This window comes from Pristiophorus japonicus, chromosome 14, assembly GCF_044704955.1.
Source record: "Pristiophorus japonicus isolate sPriJap1 chromosome 14, sPriJap1.hap1, whole genome shotgun sequence".
Taxonomy (NCBI): Eukaryota; Metazoa; Chordata; class Chondrichthyes; family Pristiophoridae; genus Pristiophorus; species Pristiophorus japonicus.
In genome coordinates this window covers 22,344,497-22,365,540 of record NC_091990.1, presented here as the reverse complement: position 1 = coordinate 22,365,540, position 21,044 = coordinate 22,344,497, and the positions used below count along the sequence as shown (strand labels likewise).

The window sequence follows — 21,044 nt, the reverse complement described above, 5'->3', positions numbered from 1 at the left end:
GGCTACCGATTGGCCAACGCCGCTGTCCATCACCCCGCCCCTCGCTTGGAGCCGATTGTATCTGCAGCCGAAGCACCGCCTCTTTCCCCGGGTCCGGACGTGTTGAGCGTCAGGTGTAAGAAATCGGCAGGAATGTTATTTAAAGCCCAGTCCCCGGTGGGAGGGGGAGGCCGATATAGCCCCCGGGAGGGTTTGCAATTTCTGTGCAGTTGTGCATTAGCAGCCCGACAGGTTGGAGAGGCAGCAACATTGAATGCATATTTTTTTGCAACGAAAGAAATATTGAAAGAGCACGAGTCTGTTCTGGTGAACGTCGAATTTGTGGCCTGCAAGACTGACATTTCTGCTGATTTTAACTTGGAACAGTTTTTAAAAATATACATAAAACGATCAAATGCACAGCGGGTTTATCCGTGATGAGCCGTACCTACTCTTGATCAAAGGTTTCCTGCCTCCAACCTCCCAGCTCCTGATTGAATCTGCAGTGCATTCATGTTTTTATCTTATAATTTTATCCGGGGGCAAAATCTTTACGCTGCATTTTGGAAGAAACTGAGCTCCGGTTTGATTTTAAAGGGTAACCAAGGCTCCAGAAAATAAATAAAAGGTGAATGTTTATCTTGGAATTTTTGGGCCTGCAAACTACATATAAATGTAAGTTTTTCAAATTCCTGTGTACCGTTCACTCACTATCCCTGTTCTTGCTGACATCCATTGGTTCCCTGACCAGCAACACCTCAAATTTAAAATTCTCATCCTTGTGTTCTAATCCTTCCATGGCCTCGCCCCTCCCTAAAAAGCACATGGGATCCTGGGCTTTATAAATAGAGACGTAGGGTACAAAAGCCAGGAATTTATGATAAATCTATATAAAACACTAGTTCAGCCCCAGCTGGAGTATTGTGTCCAATTCTGGACATCACACTTTCATCATCATCATCATCATAGGCAGTCCCTCGGGGTCAAGGATGACTTAAGATGCCTGTGCGTGAATTATTTTAATGTGGGGTGGCTGTTGCACACCAGCCACCACACGGGCTCGACAGAGCAAGGTCTTGGTCCAGTGGCAAGGGGATCCAAGACGACTGGAGGCCTGCTGCATGGACCTAGGAAGAATGTGAAGGGTTTGGAGAGGGTACAGAAGGAATTTACTAGAATGGTTCCAAGGATGAGGGAATACAGTTGCGGGGATAGACTAGAGAATCTGGGATTGTTTTCCTGTGGACAGAAAGCTAAGAGGAGATTTGATAGTGTTGTTTAAAATCATGAAGGGTTCAGAGAGAGTAAATAAAGAGAAGCCTTTTCCAGAGGTTGAAGGGTCGATAACCAGAGGACACAGATTTCAGGAGATTGGCAAAAGAACTGGCGGCGACATGAGGGAAAACTTTTTTACGCAATGAGTGGTTAGGATTTGGAATGCACTGCCTGGTAGGATGGTGGAAATAGATTCAATGGTAGCCTTCAAAAAGGGAATTGGATAAATACTTGAAAGGAAAAAATTGCAGGGATATGGGGAAAGAGCCTGAGAGTGGGACTAACTGGATTGCTCTTCGAAAGAGCCTGCACAGACTCGATGGGCCGAATGGCCTCCTTCGGTGGTATACAGTACTATTCTACTACTATATGATCCTGTGATATGATCTCTAACTTTCTCCAGCCCTACAACCCTCTGAGATCTCTGTGCGCCTCCAACTCTGGCCTCTTGTGCAGCCCTGGTTTCTTTCACTCCACCATTGGCGGCCGTGCCTTCTGCTGCCTAGGCCCTAAGCTCTGGAATTCCCTCCTTAATTTCTCCACCTCTCCTCCTTTAAGATACTCCGTAAAAGCTACATCTTTGACCAATGTCCTAATATCTGCTTGTGTGGCTCAGTATTAGATGTTGTTTGATAATCGCTCCTGTGAAGCGGCTTGGGACGATTTACTATGTTAAAATCGCAATATAAATGCAATTTATTGTTGTGTACAATCAGCAGAGTCAGTTCGGGAGCATGAAAGAAGGATGCAGCCAATTAGTTCACCTGCTGTTTTTAAAGACACTGAGCTCCCTCATGGAGACAGGAGATTGAGTCACAGGCAGGGGTCGCACACAGTATAGCAGGGGTCTTACCGGCTGTAAACTGCTCTCTGCAGCTACTGGTTTCAACCCAACTATGACATTTACTGATGTTGATCCAAAAAAATAAGCGTGCATCATTTGTAGTGTGTTAGATGACGCACTATTTTGTTTAAATGCATGAACACACAATTTACTGCCAGCCAAAAATAAAAATTCCACTTCAGTTCATCCAAAACTCTGCTGCCCTTAACCTCTCCCAGGCCAAAGTCCTGTTCACCCATCACCCCTATGCTCGCTGACCTTCATTGGCTCCCATGCCTCAAATATAACATTCTCATCCTTGCATTTAACATTCTTCATGACGCCTCCCTCTGTAATCTGATTCCTATGGCTTTTCATCCCCTGAACCCTCCATTCCTCTGACTCTTGTGTCTTTCCCCACTCTCTTCACCCCACCATTGATGGCCGTGCCTGCAGCTGCTAAACCTCTCTGCCTCTCCACCTCTTCAACTTTAAGACCCTCCATAATAAAGCACACTTCTTTGGATGAACCTTTGTTCACCCCTCCTAAAATGTCCTTATTTAGCTTTGCATCCTTTTGATTTTGGTTGTGCCTTTCTGCACTTGAAGCATTTTTCTACATTTGAGGCGCTATATAAATGCAAGTTGTTAACCGTTATCAATGCGCAGCAGACCAGTTACCATCTGAAAGAATAAAGGCAGGTTAATGTTTCTGGTGTAAATTCAAAATTCAAATGAAGGACTCAGCAGATCTGTGCCTCTTCCCTCTCAGACTTGCTTTGTGCTGCTATAATGTTCTGATTTTATTTCAGATTTCCAGTGTTCACAGTTTATCATTTTATCTCTGGAAATAATGTTACTTCTGAACCAGCAATCTGGTGAGTGTAAAGTATAGCCAGCTGAAGCATTTAGTAAATGCATCACAATAAGAATATAAGAAAATGGAGCAGGAACTGGTGATATGGCCCCTTGAGCCTGCTCTGCCATTTAATAAGATCACGGCTGATCTTCTACCTCAGTTTCACTTTCCTGCCCTATCAACATATTCTTTGATTCCCTTAGTGTCCAAAAATCTATCGATCTCAGGCTTTAATATATTCAACGACTGAGCATCCACAGCCCTCTGAGGTAGAGAATTCCAAAGATTCACAACCCCCTGAGTGAAGAAATTTCTCCTCATCTCAGTCCTAAATGGTCGACCCTTTATCCTGAGATTATGACCCCCTAGTTCTAGACTCTCCAGCCAGGAGAAACAACCTCTCAGCATCTAATCTCTGCTTCTGCTGTGTGAGCTCACGTATAAGTAAGTGCGCATATATTAACATGTGTAAGAGAGAACAAATGTGTCTACTTTTGTTTCCCTATGAGCGTACTTGTATGCTGGCATGACTGTACAAACAAGTGTGCACACGGTTCCACACCTGTGTGCATATGTCTGCATCTGCCTGCACATGCCCCGTGACTCTAGAAATGTTGTATGGCTGCAGTTTATACAGAGAATCATCTGGACAGCTACTGCTGACCATCGGGGAACTATAACACTCCTTGTCTCCTACCCAGGTTAAAAAGAAAGAACTTGCATTTATATAGCACCTTCGATGGTCTCAGGACATCCCAAAATGCCTCACAACTAATAAATTACTCTTGAAGTCTTGTTGCTTGTTAGGTAGGCAAATATGAAAGCCAAATTGTATATAGAAAGGTGGCACAAATGGTAATGTGATAAATGACCGGTTAATCTATTTTAGTGATGTTGGTTGAAGGATAAATATTAAAAGAAATAACTTGCATTTATATCAGGGCCTTTCACAACATCAAGACGCCCCAAGGTGCTTTATATTGAATGAATTACATTTGAAGTGTAGTCACTGTTGTAATGTACGAAACATGGCAGCAAATTTATGCACAGCAAGCTCCCACAAACAGCAACGTGACAATGACCAGATTATCTGTTTTTAGTGATGCTGGTTGAGAGATAAATTGGCCAGGGCACTGGGGAGAACTTCCCTGCTCTTTGCATAGTGCCGTGTGATCTTTGACCTCCACCCGAGAGGACAGCTGGGACCTTGGTTTAAACATCTCATCTAAATGACGCTCAGTGCAGACTAGATTACATGTTCAAGTTCTGGAGTGGCCCACAACCTTCTGACTCCAACGAGAGAACACTACCCACTGAGCCAACCTGAAGAAGGGAGGCAACAGGGATCAAAATGTCTCCATGTATGAGAGTTACCTCACTGATGAGTCCACATTTAGGAATGCTGGGTACAGTCATGGGAAAAGAGCAGTGATATATTGGAGAATGTTCAGAGAATATCGATGAGAAGTTTCCAGGATTTAAGACTCCATTCACCCTACTGCAGCATCGGTATAAAGTGGTTTAATTTTGCACTGATCCAAAGTTATGCAAAATTGATTCCATGGAGAGGCAGGCTCTTTGGAGGGTGCAGTCACACTCCACTCATGCGCTGACTCTCGACTGACATTACAGACCCAAAGATGTGAGAATCTGCCTTGATTTTAATGGCCCCAAAATCAGGTGCACCACAAATGAGGCACACTGACCTCTGCAGTTGATCCTCTGATCTGCAATCTCGTCGAGTTAGCAGCTACACAAACAGAGTTCCCCAGGACAGCAGGATTCGTGGTGAGGTACGTGCCCTTTCACCTTTCTCATTTGGCTTCAGATCAGAGTTCAAGTTGTGAAACTGTAAAATTTATCATCAGAGTTTACATTTCTGTATTGACTCAGTTATGCCCCTAGACATAGTCCCGGCTAATATTTATCACTCAGTCAACACAAAAACAGATGATCTGGTCATTGCCACATTGCTGCTTGTGGGAGCTTGCAGTGAGAAGGTTGGCTGCCGTGTTTCCAACATTACAACAGTGATTACACTCCAAAAGTGCTTCATTGACTGTAAAGCACTTTGAGACATCCAGCGGTTGTGAAAGGCGCTTTATAAATGTAAATCTTTCTTTAGAGGAAGAGAGTGGGGGAGGAGTCCAAGGGCAAAAGGCAGAGGAAGAAAGCATTAAAGAGAGCAAATAGATTCAGGGATAGAGGGTTTATTATGATAAAGCAGCTGAGGTGTTTGGAAAAGATGCAGTAAACTATCAATAATGGAGTAACTGATACACAGCATTATGATATTGGCAAGCTAAAGTGTTTTTACTGTAATAGACGGAGACTGGAAAATGTGGTACAGGAACTCAAGACTGATACGGAATGAGAAGGTGATTTGACTGGTCCAAAGGTGAGAGTGAATCCCTCAATAATTCCATGAGTAAATATACTGACCTGTTGGCCATCTTTGTCACAGACCCTTGGAGTCTTTAATCCTCTTAATTAATGTGCATTTGCTGGGTCTGATGCAGACTAATTGACAGAGATCGATTGCTCTGATTAGTCAACAACTTCATTATCGTATCATGCGACTGCCAGGATAGTAGAGGGCAAACTAAATGGATCCTGATCTATCATGGTCTATCTAGGTTAACTGTGGCTCAGTTGGCAGTCTGAAGGTTGTGGGTTCAAGTTCCATTCTGGAGACTTAAGCACAAAAATCTAGACTGACACTCCAGTGCAGTACTGAGGAAGGTGCTGTCTTTCAGATGAGACATTGAACCAAAGCCCCATCGGCTCTCTCAGGTAGAAATAAAAGATCCCGTTGCACTATTCCAAAGAAGAGCAGGGAGTTAGCCCCAGTGGCCTGGCCAATATTTATCCCTCAACTAACATCACTATAACAGATCATCTGGTCATTATCACATTGCTGTTTGTAGGAGTTTGCTGTGTGCAATTTGGCTGCCGTATTTCCTACAGTACAACAGTGACGGCACTTCAAAAGCACTTCATTAGCTGTAAAGCACTTTGGGGCATCCTGAAGTCATGAAATGTGCTATATAATAACTGCGAGTCTTTTTTAGGATAGACCAAGGATGGTCTCAGGGCCCAGCTGCTCTTCACCTCCATCAATGGACTCAATTAAGAGCCGCCATCAATCCGTGTTAAAAATCTAAATGTGATGCGTTAGAGGCGGGACATGGTGCTCACATCCTGGCTCCACGCTGGAGGGATTTAGGCACTGACGTATCAGTGCACGTCACCCCCAGCCTACTCCTCTCCACCCACTCATCATTTACAATCACTAACATGGAATAGGATTAATTTTCTGCAACTCTGATGAGAGTTAATGGTGGAGAATAGCCCCCAATTTGCTGGAGCGTTTTCATCCTTCCCTCCCCTCTCTCTCCGTCCCGCCCTCCATCCCTCCCCCTCCCTCTCTCTTCTGTCTTCTCTCTCTCTCTCTCCCTTCCTATGCTACTGGAGAATTCTCCATCTTCTTTCCTTTCCCTTTCCTCTTTTCCTTCCCATGACATTGGGGAGTTCCCTATCTCTCTTTCCTTTCCTTTCATTTCTTCTCCCTTCTTTCTTTCCCTTCCCTTCCCGTAAACCGCCCCCCCCCACATCTCACCTTCTCTTCCTTCCCCTCCCCTGTTGCTGAGTGACACTCAGACCTTTAACGAATGTCTCTAAAGATGAATCAGACTTTTAAAAAATACAGGCTAGTTATAACTTAGTCTTTGCAGTTAAACCAAAAGCTGTTGAAATTTACGCAGTGACTCTGTCAGTATTTGAAGAGGCAGATTCATGTTTTGGTTGGAGAGACCTTCAGAGAATCCTTTTCTCCTCACAGATGCTGATGCGGATTTGACATCAGATTAGGTCGGCAGTATTTGGTATCGTGGTCTAGTAAAATGTAGGGTCCCCAAACCGAACTGTTGCATGGGACCCCTCACAAGCCAAACACCGCCCCATCAACATATCTTCTCCTTCTTAGGCAGTCCCTCGGAGTCGAGGATGACTTGCTTCCACACTAATATGAGTTCTCAGGTGACTGATGAGTCCAATGCGGGACCTACAGTCTCTGTCACAGGTGGGGCAGATGGTGGTTGAAGGGACAGGTGGATGTGGTGCTTGGGTTGTCGTGCGCTCCTTCCGCTGTTTGCGCTTGGCCTCCGCTTGCTTCTGGCAAAGAAACTCGAGGTGTTTGGCGCCTTCCTGGATGCTTCTCCTCCACTTTGAGTGAACTTGGGCCAGGGATTCCCAGGTGTCGGTGGGGATGTTGCACTTTTTCAAGGAGGCTTTGAGCGTTTAATCTGCCCACCTGAGACTCGCTTGCCGTGTAGGAGTTCTGAGTAGAGCGCTTGTTTTGGGAGTCTTGTGTGGGCATGCGGACGATGTGGCCCATCCAGCGGAACTGATCGAGCGTGGTCAATGCTTTGATGCTGGGGATGTTGGCTTGAGTGAGAACACTGAGGTTGGTGCGCCTATCCTGCCAATGGATTTGCAGGATCTTGCGGAGGCAAGAGTTGGTGGCACTTCTCCAGTGCTTTGAGGTGCCTGCTGTACATAGTCCATGCCTCTGAAGCATAGAGGAGGGTGGGTATCATTATTGCTCTGTAGACCATGAGCTTGGTGCCGGGTTTGAGGTCCTGGTCTTCAAACACTCTCTTCCTCAGGTGACCAAAAGCTGCACTGGCGCACTGAAGGCGGTGTTGGACATCGTCATCGACGTCTGCCCTTGCTGACTGTCGGCTCTCGAGGTATGGAAAATGGTCCACGTTGTCCAAGGCCTCGTCATGGATTTTGATAATCGGGGGTTAGTAGTATGGCAAGAGCAGGTTGGTAGAGAATCTTTGTCTCACGGATGTTTAATGTAAGGCCCATTCTCTCGTACGTTTTGATGAAGGTGTTGACAATGGTTTGGAGTTCGACCTCCGAGTGTGCGCAACGCAAGTGTCGTCTGCATACTGTAATTGAATGACAGAGGATGGGACGACCTCGGATCTGGTCTGGAGGTGACGGAGGTTGAACAATTTCCCGTTTGTTCTGTAGATTTGCTCCACTCCAGCGGGGAGCTTATTGAGGGTGAGATAGAGCATTGCAGCAAGGAGATTGAAAAGAGCATTGGTGTGATCAAACAGCCTTGCTTGACCCCGGTCCATACGTGAATTGGGGCTGTGGTGGATCCGTTGGTCAGGATCACGGCTTGCCTGTCATCGTGGAGCAGGCGGAGGATGGTGACAAACCATCAACATATGGCCAGTGTTGCTGCAACTTTGAGTTTCCTGATAGAAACATAAAAACATAGAAAATAGGTGCAAGAGTAGGCCATTCGGCCCTTTGAACGTGCACCACCATTCAATAAGATCATGGCTAATCATTCACCTCAGTACCCTTTCCTGCTTTCTCTCCATACCCCTTGATCCCTTTAGCCATAAGGGCTGTATCTAACTCCCTCTTGAATATATCCAATGAACTGGCATCAACAACTCTCTGCGGTAGGGAATTCCACACGTTAACAACTCTCTGAGTGAAGGAGTTTCTCCTCATCTCAGTCCTAAATGGCTTACCCCTTATCCTTAGACTGTGACCCCTGGTTCTGGACTTCCCCAACATCGGGAACATTCTTCTTGCATCTAACCTGTCCAGTCCTGTCAGAATTTTATATGTTTCTATGAGATCCCTTCTCATCCTTCTAAACTCCAGTGAATACAGGTCCAGTCGATCCAGTCTCTCCTCATATGTCAGTCCTGCCATCCTGGGAATCAGTCCGGTGAACCTTCGCTGCACTCCCTCAATAGCAAGAACGTCCGTCCTCAGATTAGGAGACCAAAACTGAACACAATATTCCAGGTGAGGCCTCACCAAGGCCCTGTACAACTGCAGTAAGACCTCCTTGCTCCTATACTCAAATCCCCTAGCTATGAAGGCCAACATACCATTTGCCTTCTTCACCACCTGCTGTATCTGCATGCCAACTTTCAATGACTGATGTACCATGACACCCAGGTCTCGTTGCACCTCCCCTTTTCCTAATCTGCCACTCATTTAGATAATATTCTGCCTTCGTGTTTTTGCCACTAAAGTGGATAACCTCACATTTATCCACATTATACTGCATCTGCCATACGTTTGCCCACTCACCTAACCCGTGCAAGTCACCCTGCAGCCTCTTAGCATCCTCCTCACAGCTCACACCGTCACCCAGCTTAGTGTCATTTGCAAACTTGGAGATATTACACTCAATTCCTTCATCTAAATCACTAATGTATATTGTAAATAGCTGGGGTCCCAGCACTGAGACCTGCGGCACTCCACTAGTCACTGCCTGCCATTCTGAAAAGGACCCGTTTAGCCCGACTCTCTGCTTCCTAATTGCATGCTCTTTATGCACTCTGGCTAACGCAGATTATGATTCACAAGTTGAGGAAGTCAGGAGTTTTTGATCATCGAAATACATTATAAAAAAAAAGACGCATTTATATAGCGGCTTTCACAACCACCAGACGTTCCAAAGCACTTTACAGCCAATGAAGTACTTTTTGAAGTGTAGCCACTGCTGTAATGCAGGAAATGCGGCAGCCAATTTGCGCACAGCAAGGTTCCACAAACAGCAATGTGATAATGACCAGATAATCTGTTTCAATGATATTGGTTGAGGGATAAATATAGGCCAGAACACCGGGGATAAAATCTCCGCTCTTCTTCGAAATAATGCCATGGGATTTTTTACATCAACCTGAAAGAGCAGACGCTTAATGTCTCATCCGAAAGACAGCACCTCTGACAGTGCGGCACTCCATCTCAGTACTGCACTGGAGTGTCTCTGGAGTGGGAGAGAGACTTGAATACATACATCTAGGCTGACACTCCAACTTATTAAGTATATTAAGAATATATATATTGATATTTTTAAAAGACGTTCAGAGTAAGGAAAGTATTAAAGGACAGGTAATGTCCAACTAGTGTTGCCAACCCTCCAGGATTGCCCTGGAGTCTCCAGGAATTGAAGATTAATCTCCAGGACACTGCTGCGAGCAACACCCGGGAGAAAAATCACAGGGGCATTAAAACTAATGTGTTTCCTCCATTTTCTTTGAACATTTCTGTTTATTAATTATAAAAATATTGGAGATGGGGAAAAGGCTGTTTGACTGACAGTCAAGTATTATCCAAATGTGTAACTTTCCAATTGGGTTGGGAAGGCGGAGGCCCCTGCGAGGATGGACAATAGCGAGTGTGGGGGGCCGAGTGGTTGGAGGCTGGAGGTCATGTGATGAAACATGCAGGAATACATTCAACCAGAGTTGGAAACTCTCCGTCCAACAGAGCCAGAGGGTTAGTGGCAGAGGGGAACAATGCAGCGGAAATTTTAAGTGCTTTTCCAGCATTAGGAAATGGCGGTTCAGCCATTTAAAGACCATAAGAATGGAGATCCTGGAGAAGACAATGAAATACTCATTAGAAAAGTGGAATATTGAATATTCATGTATTGACTGGGCCAGATGGGACACTTCCAAAAATAATTATGGAAATGAGGAAGGAAGTTGGGAACTGTGGCTGGAATGTTTCTGTAGGACATGGGTAGTACACAAAGACTGGCAGATTGCTGATGATATTCCAGACTCGACTATTGCAGCGCTCCCATGGCCAGCCTTACACCTTGCACCCTCTGTAAACTTGAACTCATCCAAAACTCTGCTGGTCGTAGCCTAACTCGCACCAAGTCCCGCTCCCTCATCATCCCTGTGCTCGCTGACTGACATTGGATCCCGGTCTGCCAATGCCTCAATTTAAAAATTCTTATCCTTGTGTTCAAATCCCTCCATGGCCTCACTCTTCCCTATCTCTGTAACCTCCTCCCGCCCTACAACACGCTGAGATCGCTGCAGTCCTCCAATTTTGGCCTCTCGCGCATCCCAATTTTCATCGCCTCACCATTGGCGGCTGTGCCTTCAGTTGCTTAGGCCCTAAGCTCTCCCTCTTCCTTTAATACCCTTCTTCTAACCTACCTCTTTGTCCAAGCTTTGGTCACCTGTCCTAATATTTCCTTATGTGGCTCGGTGTCAAATTTTGTCTCATTACACTCCTGTGAAGCGCCTTGGGATGTTTCCCTACGGTAAAGGTGCTATATAAATGCAAGATGTTGTTGCTCCATTTCTTTTCAAATAAAGGCCGGAATCTGATTCTGGGAAATAGAGGCTCTTTAGACTGACAGCTGCAGCAAGAGAAAAACATTGGAATCTGTCACGGAAACAAGTCAAAAATATGTAATAAGAGTAAAAATATTGACTCCAAGTCAACATGGGCTTTGAAAGTCAGTTCATGCCTAACAATGGATTTCTTGAAGATGCAACAGGTCAATGAAAATACGATGGATGTTTTTTTTTTTGATCAATATCAGGAGGTGTTTGATAAGAAGCCTCACAGGAGGTCGTCAGCCAAGCTAAAACTCTTGGGGTCAAGGAGCATGTTGTAAAATGGATAATAATTCATCAGTACTGTAGGAAAAAAAGGGCTCTGATCAATGGTAGTAGTTTTAATTGGACAGCTGTGACCAGATAACTACCCTGGGATCTCTGCTATTCATAATTTATAAATTATTTTGTAAAAAAAGTCATAGACACAGGGGGAAATATCAGAGGAAAGTAACAAAGATGATTTTAGTTCAATGAACTTTATGAAAAGGATAGGAAATTATGTGCCTATTTTTGTAGGTATGGAACCACGGCCATAAACTGCCCAAAACCAGTAACCTAGTTGAGTCAAAATGGCAGTTAGAATCTAACAGCACAGAAGGAGTCTATTCTGCCCAACGTGCCTGTGCCAGCTCTTTGAAAAAGCTATCCAATTAGTCCCACTCCCCTGTTCTTTGCCCATAAATTTGCCCTTTTTAAGTATATATCCAATTCCCTTTTGAAAGTTATTATTAAATCTGCTTCCACACCCTATCAGGCAGTGCAATCCAGACCTCCCGGAAACCATTTCATCTTGATGCCACAAATCCTCCCCACAGCTTGGTTCTACTGGCTGGAGAAACCACTGCATATTTGGGAGTTGTAAATTACATAATTTCCTACGCTACAAGAGTTACCACACTTCAAAAAGTTCTAAAACACTTTGGGATGACGCGAAGTCATGAAATACGTTACATAAATGCAAGTTCTTTTCTATGAAGGAAACATAGAAAATAGGTGCAGGAATAGACTATTCGGCCCTTCGAGCCTGCACCACCATTCAATAAGATCATGGCTGATCATTCCTTCAGTACCCCTTTCCTGCTTTCTCTCCATAACCCTTGATCCCTTTAACCGTAAGGGCCATATCTTACTCCCTCTTGAATATATCCAATGAACTGGCATCAACAACTCTCTGCGGTAGGGAATTCCACAGGTCAACAACTCTCTGAGTGAAGAAGTTTCTCCTCATCTCAGTCCTAAATAGCCTACCCCTTATTCTAAGACTGTGTCCCCTGATTCTGGACTTCCACAACATGTCGAAGACTCACCCACCTTAACCTGCATTGGCACTTTGCTGTCATTGAAGAAAGGTAAGAAGGTCAAAGTTTCCTTCTCGCTTCTCAGTGTGGTCCCAAGCTGAATGTGCTGGGGTCTTCAAGTGCTGATATAGCTCAACAATTGTGCCTGATGCCTCTTGACATGATATGACTTTACTCAGTGTTAATTGAGTGTTCGATATTACCAGCCCAGACATGCATTGTCCCAGTAGCTTCATCTTGCTGCAGTCTGGCTTGACCTGCCTCGCGTTTGCCTGCTGTGCTCTCAGCCTGATGTCTCAGTTCCAAACCTGTTACCCATCTCCAGTTTTGTCCCCAGCTACATGCCAACCCAACAGTGTCCTGCTCTTACCCCAGCTGCAGCTCTGGTCGGTTCTGGATCAATAGCTCTATCTCCCGGCAGTGCTCTGCCCCATTCTTCCATTCTCCTCAACAACATTGCTCCGTTGTAACCAACCAAAATAGGATCAAAATATGTGGCAGCCTCAGGATAGCTTTAAACGAGTCAAGCTATTTGCTTTTGAATAAAGCCACTTGAAAAAAAAAATATATATATAATCATAGAAGGTGGGAGGACAGAACCAGTTTGGAGAGGAGCCAAGCCAGATTGTAAGTGAGGTGAGGCAGAGTAGGGCGGAATGGCAATTTGAGCAGAAGATGGATTTATGCTGTTCTGTACAATATTGCTCAGTAAAAAGGAATTCAGGTCAGGTCTCGGGTGTTAAGAAAAGAGCTGTTCCTTCTGTCCTTTTTCACAACTTTTCAGTTTTGTCCAAGCATGTAAGGTAGAAGATCAAAGACATTGTGAAAAGCTGAATCAATGAACCCAGTGTCTTCTGGTATGTCTTTCACCTGTAGTGAGATCTTAAAAAGAATGTGGCCTGGATATAATGATCCCTCAGTTTGGATGTAGCCCACAGTCTGTCTTTCAGAAGCCCAGCCTGGTGGGTGCAGGGGTGATTCTCAGTCTGTGATTTAGCAGGGCAGTATCAGGCTGCTACAACTTGTATTTCAGTGTAGGAAACACAAACTTGTCAGGTCACCCGTCAAGAAAAACACACTGGTTACACATATGCCTCAGCAGTGACACTGTTGGTCAGAGAGTGAACTTCAGCAGAAGAAAATAGTCTAACCATTGAACATGTTGGCCTAGAAATGGAGTTGCTTATTGTCCATATTTGAGGCGCTATGCGAACTCCTAAGTCACCGAAATGGCGGACAAGAAGTGCGGCGTCCACCATATTGGGTAAGGACCAACAAGAGGCATCCTTTACCCATGCTTGAAGTCGTCATTAGGCCCTTCACATATGCTCCTCCTGCAGCGCCGTCTGTATGGGAATGAGGGCCGAGGCCCGATATCCAGTGCTCCCCAGACCTCATGATTTATACATTTCTAAGTTTCAAGCCAACCAAATTCAAACACATTATTGTGACTGAGTTAATATTTATGTTCAAAATACTGGCAGATCTCCTGTGGCATAGCTCACAGTGAGTCAGCATATGTGTGACGCCTGAACTGTGAGAGGAAGTAAGTGTAACACTTACAGGAAGTGTGCACTATATGCATGATTTTTATTATATTGTATAGATATTTTTCTTCCCATAGTTTTCTCCATTCCTTTCCAGAAGCCACTGACTCCTTGTGGGGTACAGTTTTACAATGGGTATCTCTCCTACATGACAACAGTGATTACACATTAACACTGTAAAGCACAGTTGGTTAGTCAGTCAGGCAATTGGTCAGTCTGTTTGTTGCTTTCTTTATCTCTTTCTCTTTCTCTCTCTTTTGATCTATTTCTCTTTTTCTCTCTTTCTTCCAAGCTTCCTTCTTCCTCTCTGTAGTATCAGCAGGCTGATAGACTGTGGATGGGAATTGCAGTCAAGCCCAAACCTCTCAGATTTGCCATTTCTAGCAGGCGTTAGTGACTAGGACTGAGGAACGGAAGCCATGGCAGATTCTCTTACTCTCCCTTCTTAGAATAAGGGGCACTAACACCAATTGTATCACACTGACTGCCCTGTATGAGATCGGCTACCTCAGCACAGATCACGGGTTGAATTTGGGATGTTCCCGGTCTGTATAGCTCTGTTCCAGACATGACAAGGTGTTGCTAACTTTGACAACGGGGGAACATATTAAAACATATTTCTAATAATATCTCAAAAACATTGTGGATATCTCAAAAGATTGTGATGGCAAGTAAAGGAATTAAATGTCAAGTATTTGAGGAATGGTGTATTGAGTGTCACATTTGATTTTGGCAACGTCAGCATTTTCAAATTGTTAAAATTTCATTTCTTGACACACGGAAGCAATTCCACCAAGGCTTCGAAATATTACTAACAGAAATTAAATATCTCTGTCCTAATGTCTGATAACTGATGGATTTGTCACTTTTATTATATTCTTTGTTGTGAGACATTTACAAACAAAGGCAAAACACATCAAAGCCACTGCCTCTCCCTGCTGGCCCCAAGGGCCTGTGTGAAATGAGTTCCAGGTATGAACCAGTTCATAGTGGGCTTCAACCCAGCACAGAAATGGTCCTTATTTTACATCGGAACATAGGTCAACGCAGAAAAGTGTGAGGTGATACATTTTTGGTAGGAAGAATGAGGGGAGACAATACAAGCTAAATGGTACAATTTTAAAGGGGGTGCAAGAACAGAGAGACCCAGGGGTGTTTGTGCACAAATCTTTGAAGCTGGAAGGACAGGTTAACAAAGCAGTTACTTAAGTATATGGGATCCTGGGCGTTATAAATAGTCAGAGTACAAAAGCCAGGAAGTTATGCTAAATCTATATAAAAACACTAGTTCGGCCCCAGCTGAAGTATGGTGTCCAATTCTGGGCACCACAATTTAGGAAGGACTTGAAAGCTTTGGAGAGGGTACAGAAAAAAATTACCAGAATGGTTCCAAGGATGAAGGATTACAGTTACGTGGACAGACGAGAGTAGCTGGAGTTGTTCTCCTGAGAGCAGAGAAGGCTAAGAGGAGATTTGATAGTGGTGTTTAAAATCAGGAAGGGTTTAGATAGAGTAAATAAAGAGAGACTGTTTCCAGTGGCTGAGAAGTCATTAATCCGAGGGCACATATTCAATAATAGTCTTCGAAAGGGAATTGGATAAATACAGGTCGGACCTCCGTTATCCGGGACTCCCTTATCCGGCACCACCCCTCGTCTGGCACCACCCCTCGTCCGGCACCACCCCTCGTCCGGCATGATTCCAGCGGCCGGGGGCGCATGCACAGAACGCGGCCGACCTCCACCCCGACTTTGGGGCCGCTCCGACATTCAGCCCCCGCCAACACTTGGCCCGTTGGGGCCTCTCCGACACGGCCCGCTGACACCCGCTCTGACACTCGGCCCAGTGGAACCTCTCCGACACTTGGCCAGCAGACACCCGCTCCGACACTCGGCCTGCTGGGGCCGCTCCGGCACTCGGCCCGCTGACACCCACTGGAATCGCTCCGACACTCGGCCCGCTGGGGGCTTGCCGACACTCGGCCCGCTGGGGGCCTGCCGACACTCGCCCCGCTGACACCCGCTGGAACCGCTCCGACACTCGGTCCGCTGAGGACGCTCCGACACTCTGCCCGCTGGGGGCCCGCCGACACTCGCCCCGCTGACACCCGCTGGGGCCGCTCCCACACTCGGTCCGCTGAGGACGCTCCGACACTCTGCCCGCTGGGGGCCCGCCGACACTCGCCCCGCTGACACCCGCTGGGGCCGCTCCCACACTCGGTCCGCTGAGGACGCTCCGACACTCTGCCCGCTGGGGGCCCGCCGACACTCGCCCCGCTGACACCCGCTGGGGCCGCTCCCACACTCGGTCCGCTGGGGGCCTGCCGACACTTGGCCTGCTGGGGCTGCGCTGACACTTCAGGCCCGCCCGGGGCACCGATATCCTCCCCCCCTGAACTCGGGCCGCTGACCTCCAGTCGTCCGACAAAATCCCTTATTCACATAGGCCAGATCCCATGGGTGCTGGATAAGGGAGATTCAACCTGTACTTGAAGGAGAAAAAATTGGAGGGATATGGGGAAAGAGTGGGGGAGTGGGACTAACTGGATTGCTCTTCGAAAAAGCTGATGAATACTCGATGGGCCGAATTGCTTCTTTCTGTGCAGTACTAGTATATGATTCTATGACATAGGAACAGGAGAAGGCCATTCAGCATCTCGAGCACATTTTGCCATTCAATGAGATCATGGCTGATCTGTATCTTAACTCCATCCACCTGCCTTGGCTCCACATCCTTTTATACCCATATCTAGCAAAAATCTAGCGAGCTTAGATTTAAAATTATTAATTGAGCAATTATCTACTGCTTTTTGTGGGAGAGCTTTCCACACTCTTACCACGCTTCGCTTAAGAAGTGTTTCCTAACCTCTCCCCTGAATGCCCTGGCTCTGGCTTTAAGGTTATGTCCCCTTGTCCTAGACACCCCCATCAGAAGAAATAGGTGCTCTCTATCAAGAGAATGCAATCCTAATTTATGTAATTTCCTCATTAATCTAACCCTTGGAGCCCTGGCAACATTCTGGTGAATCTGCACTGCATTCCTTCCAACGGCAATATGTGCTTTCTAAGTTGCAGTACCTAGAACTCTGCAGAGTACTCCAGGTGTGGTCTAACCAGGGCTCCGTATAGTGAAAGCAAAACGTCCTCTTTATATTCTAGCCCTCTAGCTATAAAGGCTAACATTCCATTAGTCATTCTGATTATTTTTTGTACCTGACAGTTACATTTTAGTGATCTGTGTACACGGACCCTTAATTCTCTTTGGCCCTCCACTGTTCATCATTTAAATAATACTCATATTTTCCTTTTTGGGTCCAAAATGGATGACCTCACACTTACTTGCGTTGAAATCCATCTGCCACAGTTGCGCCCACTCACTTAACCTATCAATGTCTCTTTGTAATTTATGCTCCTGTCTACACTACTTATATCACCAATCTTTGCGTCATCGACAAACTTGGATATTGTGTTATCTAAGCCATTAATAAATATAGTGAGTAGGTGAGGCCCCAGCACCGATCCTTATGGAACACCACTAGTCACTTCCTTCCAATTTGAGTACATACCCATTATCCCTACTCTTTGTTTTCGACCACCTAACCAATTTGGCACTGACAAGCTCAAGTTTAAAATATCAAGTGGATTTATTTTACAAAAGGTGAACAAGCACAGAAGGAACATTACTATAATTACATAGCTACAGTATATATTCGGAATAGACAGCCTAACTTCTCAAGTAGACAACTACTTTCAAAGACGAGAGTAAGATCTTTTGAAGGCACAAGTCAAGTCCAGCAGTTAAAAGCAATTATAAAACAAGAGTTTTCAATGTGCTAGAACTTTGCATTAGTCTCCAGATCGGCCAAAAGTGTTTATATGGTTTTTGTGATCGCCGGAATATCGTCCATTTTCAAACCTGCTAGTTTCCACTTTATAATTTGGGTGTTAGCCGTAGCAATGTGAAATGGGCATTAACGTTTTTTCAGTCGTGCAAGGCTGGCGTCCAGAGCAATGGTCTTTTCCTGTGTTTCAGGTGTTTATGGGTCATCTGCACATGCGCAGAAGAGAGTGAAAGTGAAAGAGGAGAGAGAGAGAGAGATAGTGGAGAAAGCTGGTGAGGATTGTAGTGCTGGTATTGTGGATTGTTATTTGAGAGATTTTTGAGATTTTTTGCTAAAAAAAATATGGATGCAATTGAATTGAGTGAAAGAAGGATGAGCGAGGAGGAGGAGGAAGTGGCAGAAGCGGGAGAGATGGGAGGTCGTTGGTGCGCAAAGCGCTTTAGCGAGGAGGCCAATGCTGCCTTAGTGGCAGAAGTAGAGAATCGGTGGGCACAATTGACCCAGGGTGGGCGTGGGAAACCCCACCCACCACTGGGTCTATAAACACATATGGACAGAAATTGCAGAGGTCATCTCTGCCAATTCTCATAAGGTAAAGGAGCCCAACCAGTGCCAGAAGCGCTGGAATGATCTTGTTGGGTCAGGAAGAGTAAGTATTACATTTATTTAAATTTATTTATATAAGTTATTTGCAGACGGTAGATATAACCATGCATGCGCTATGTATAATGTTTACGGTGAACTAGCATGTGTGTTGTGTTGTGTAATAATAATAATATGATATCTGTCAGTAATCTGCTATCTATTTTATCTGTAAAAGTATCTCGCAATGATTTTATGCCATGCCATGCTGTTGTCACCTTTGCAGAAGAAACTTTCGAAGAATAGGGCCGAGCAGCGGCGCACAAGGGTGGCAGCCAAGTGGACCTTTGCACCCTCACAGATCTTGAGGAGCGGGCACTATCACTGGTGGGTGTCCATAACTGGTCGACCACCCGTGCAGCATTGGAACCCGTTCTCATGTCTCGTGAGTATATAAACCATTGGGTGATGTAAAGTAAATTAATGCCATTCATTTCCATATAATATACGATTGATGATTGATGATATGATGTATATGATTGATGCAATGTTATGTAATGTTATGCAATTAATGATGGGATCATGAAATATCATTGTAATGCAATGCAGATTCTGTGCTATCATGATGTTAATTATATGTCATGTCTGTCAGTATATTTATAGTAGTAGTGTTGCTCTCGTGCGTATGCCTGTGTAGCGTTTGCATTCTCATGTGACCCTAGCACCCACTTCTCCTCTAATGACCTCATTTATGTTTTCTAGCTCAGCCGAGAGTGCAGTAGGCCTTGCAGGAACCGCAGACGCCCCAGGATCCTGCGATTGTTATTGTGTCTGCGGGCGAGAAGGCACATGCCTCGCCCGTCCTGCTGCAGATCCTCCTCTCCACTGAGGACAGTGAAGAGGTGGAGGAGGAGCCCGCAGCATTATCCACAAGTGTTCCTGCAGCCACGTCCTCTTCGACCGAGGAGGTAGTGGGGCCAAGCGCTTTGACACAGGGCACCCCGAGTGGCTCCATGCTAGTGCTGACCCCGCGGAGGTTGGTTCGGCACAGTCAGACTGCTCCGAGACCGGCGGCTCTCAGTGTGGACATGGTGAACTTGCCCAGGGCGAGCATTGACATTGGTCGGGAGCTCCACCAGGCAATGGGCGGTTTATCTGGCCAGGTTGCAACTCTGTCCGCGATCGTCGATGAAAAGATGACGCAGATAGCGGTGGCCCTGGAAAGAATAGCCGGGAACATGGATGCCAGAGGACTATCAGTGGTCTCAGAATTCGGCACTGCACCCCAAGATGCTGCACCCCCCTTGCTAGAGACACATGCGAGTCAGGAGGAAGCTCTTGCTTCTGGCTCGGAGGTCGTTTCCTCGGAAACGTCCTCTCCATCAACTGCCCAATCAATGGATATGCCGTCACCCTGCCACCACGCCCCCCCACCCCCAGCAAAGCAGTGCTCAAGGTGCACTGCAGCAAGCGACTTGGAGTTGGTAGGGGGAGGGGAAGAGGTGGGGTACAGACCCGGCGGGGGGAGTGGGGAGGTGGGGAGGAGGAAAGGAGGGGCGTGGCCACAGGTAAGGATGGAGGGATGGAGGGAGTGTTCTTCTACTATTGTTAATTTTTTTCAAATTGTTGTGTGTTAGGTGGGTGGGTGGGTGGGTTATTAGGGTGGTTGTTTGAATTGTTTAAATAGTTTTTTGCTGTTGTTGTTATTGTTCAATTTTTCACTGTTGGGTTGGGTTGGGGAAGGGGGAGTGCATGCGTGTTTATTAAAATCGTTGTTGTAGTTGTTATTTATAACATTTACTGTTATGTATAAATGTTTCAAATTTGGGGTGGGGCAAGGGGGGACTGTTGTATTGTGTTCTGTTTGTTAATAAAAAGAATTTCTTTAGTAATATTACATTTTTTTTATTTAACTTAACATTGTTGTGCGTTGTCTTCAGATAGCAGTAACGTTAAGGATATACAAATACTGGCGAGGCCAGGCCATGAAAGGCAAACATTAAACGTAACGCAAATCAACTGTAATTGTAACTGTCACCAACGTAACGGAAACCGTTCATTTATGAGCTGCAGATGCAACAATCTTGCAGCAGTGTAATCTCCACGGGCCCTTTCCTGCAGTCTAGAGGGGGGTGGGGCCTGCTTGTCTTCCCCAAGGTCATCGTCCACCTCCTCTTCTTCCTCTTCCGCCTCACCTCTCTTCTGAGGTGGACTGGCAGTCCCATCTGGAAATTCTTGTCCCCTCCTGATTGCCAAATTATGCAGCGTGCAGCATACCACAATGAATTGAGCGACCTGCTCAGGGTGGTATTATAATTCGCCTCCTGAGTGGTCCAGTCATCTGAAGCGCTGCTTAAACACTCCAATTGTCTTTTCGACAATATTGCATGTGGCTATGTGGCATTCGTTGTATCGCTTCTCTGCTTTTATCTGGGGCTTACGCAGGGGGCTCATCAGCCAGCTGGTAAGGCCATGTCCTTTATCTCCCAGCATCCAACTGTGACCTTGTGGCTGACTCTCAAACAGGTCAGAGATAGTGCTCTCACTCAAGATGTGCGCATCATGGATGCTGCCTGGAAATTTTGCATTTACTGCCATGATTATTTGCTTATGGTCGACAACAATTTGCACATTCAGGGAGTGGAATC

At 45.7% G+C, this 21,044-nt stretch overlaps 1 long non-coding RNA gene across 2 annotated transcripts; it reads left to right on the top strand.

Annotated features, from left to right (window-relative positions):
* Nucleotides 1–63: 63 nt before the first annotated feature.
* Nucleotides 64–19,865, top strand: LOC139279314 (uncharacterized). 2 transcript variants are annotated; one of them, XR_011596440.1, is made up of 4 exons: nt 64–607; nt 5,262–5,334; nt 18,683–18,841; nt 19,159–19,865. It is a non-coding gene; the product is annotated as an uncharacterized lncRNA (long non-coding RNA). The 2 variants fall into 2 exon arrangements; XR_011596441.1 differs by lacking the exon at nt 64–607 and adding an exon at nt 608–654.
* The last annotated feature ends 1,179 nt before the right edge of the window (nt 19,866–21,044 follow it).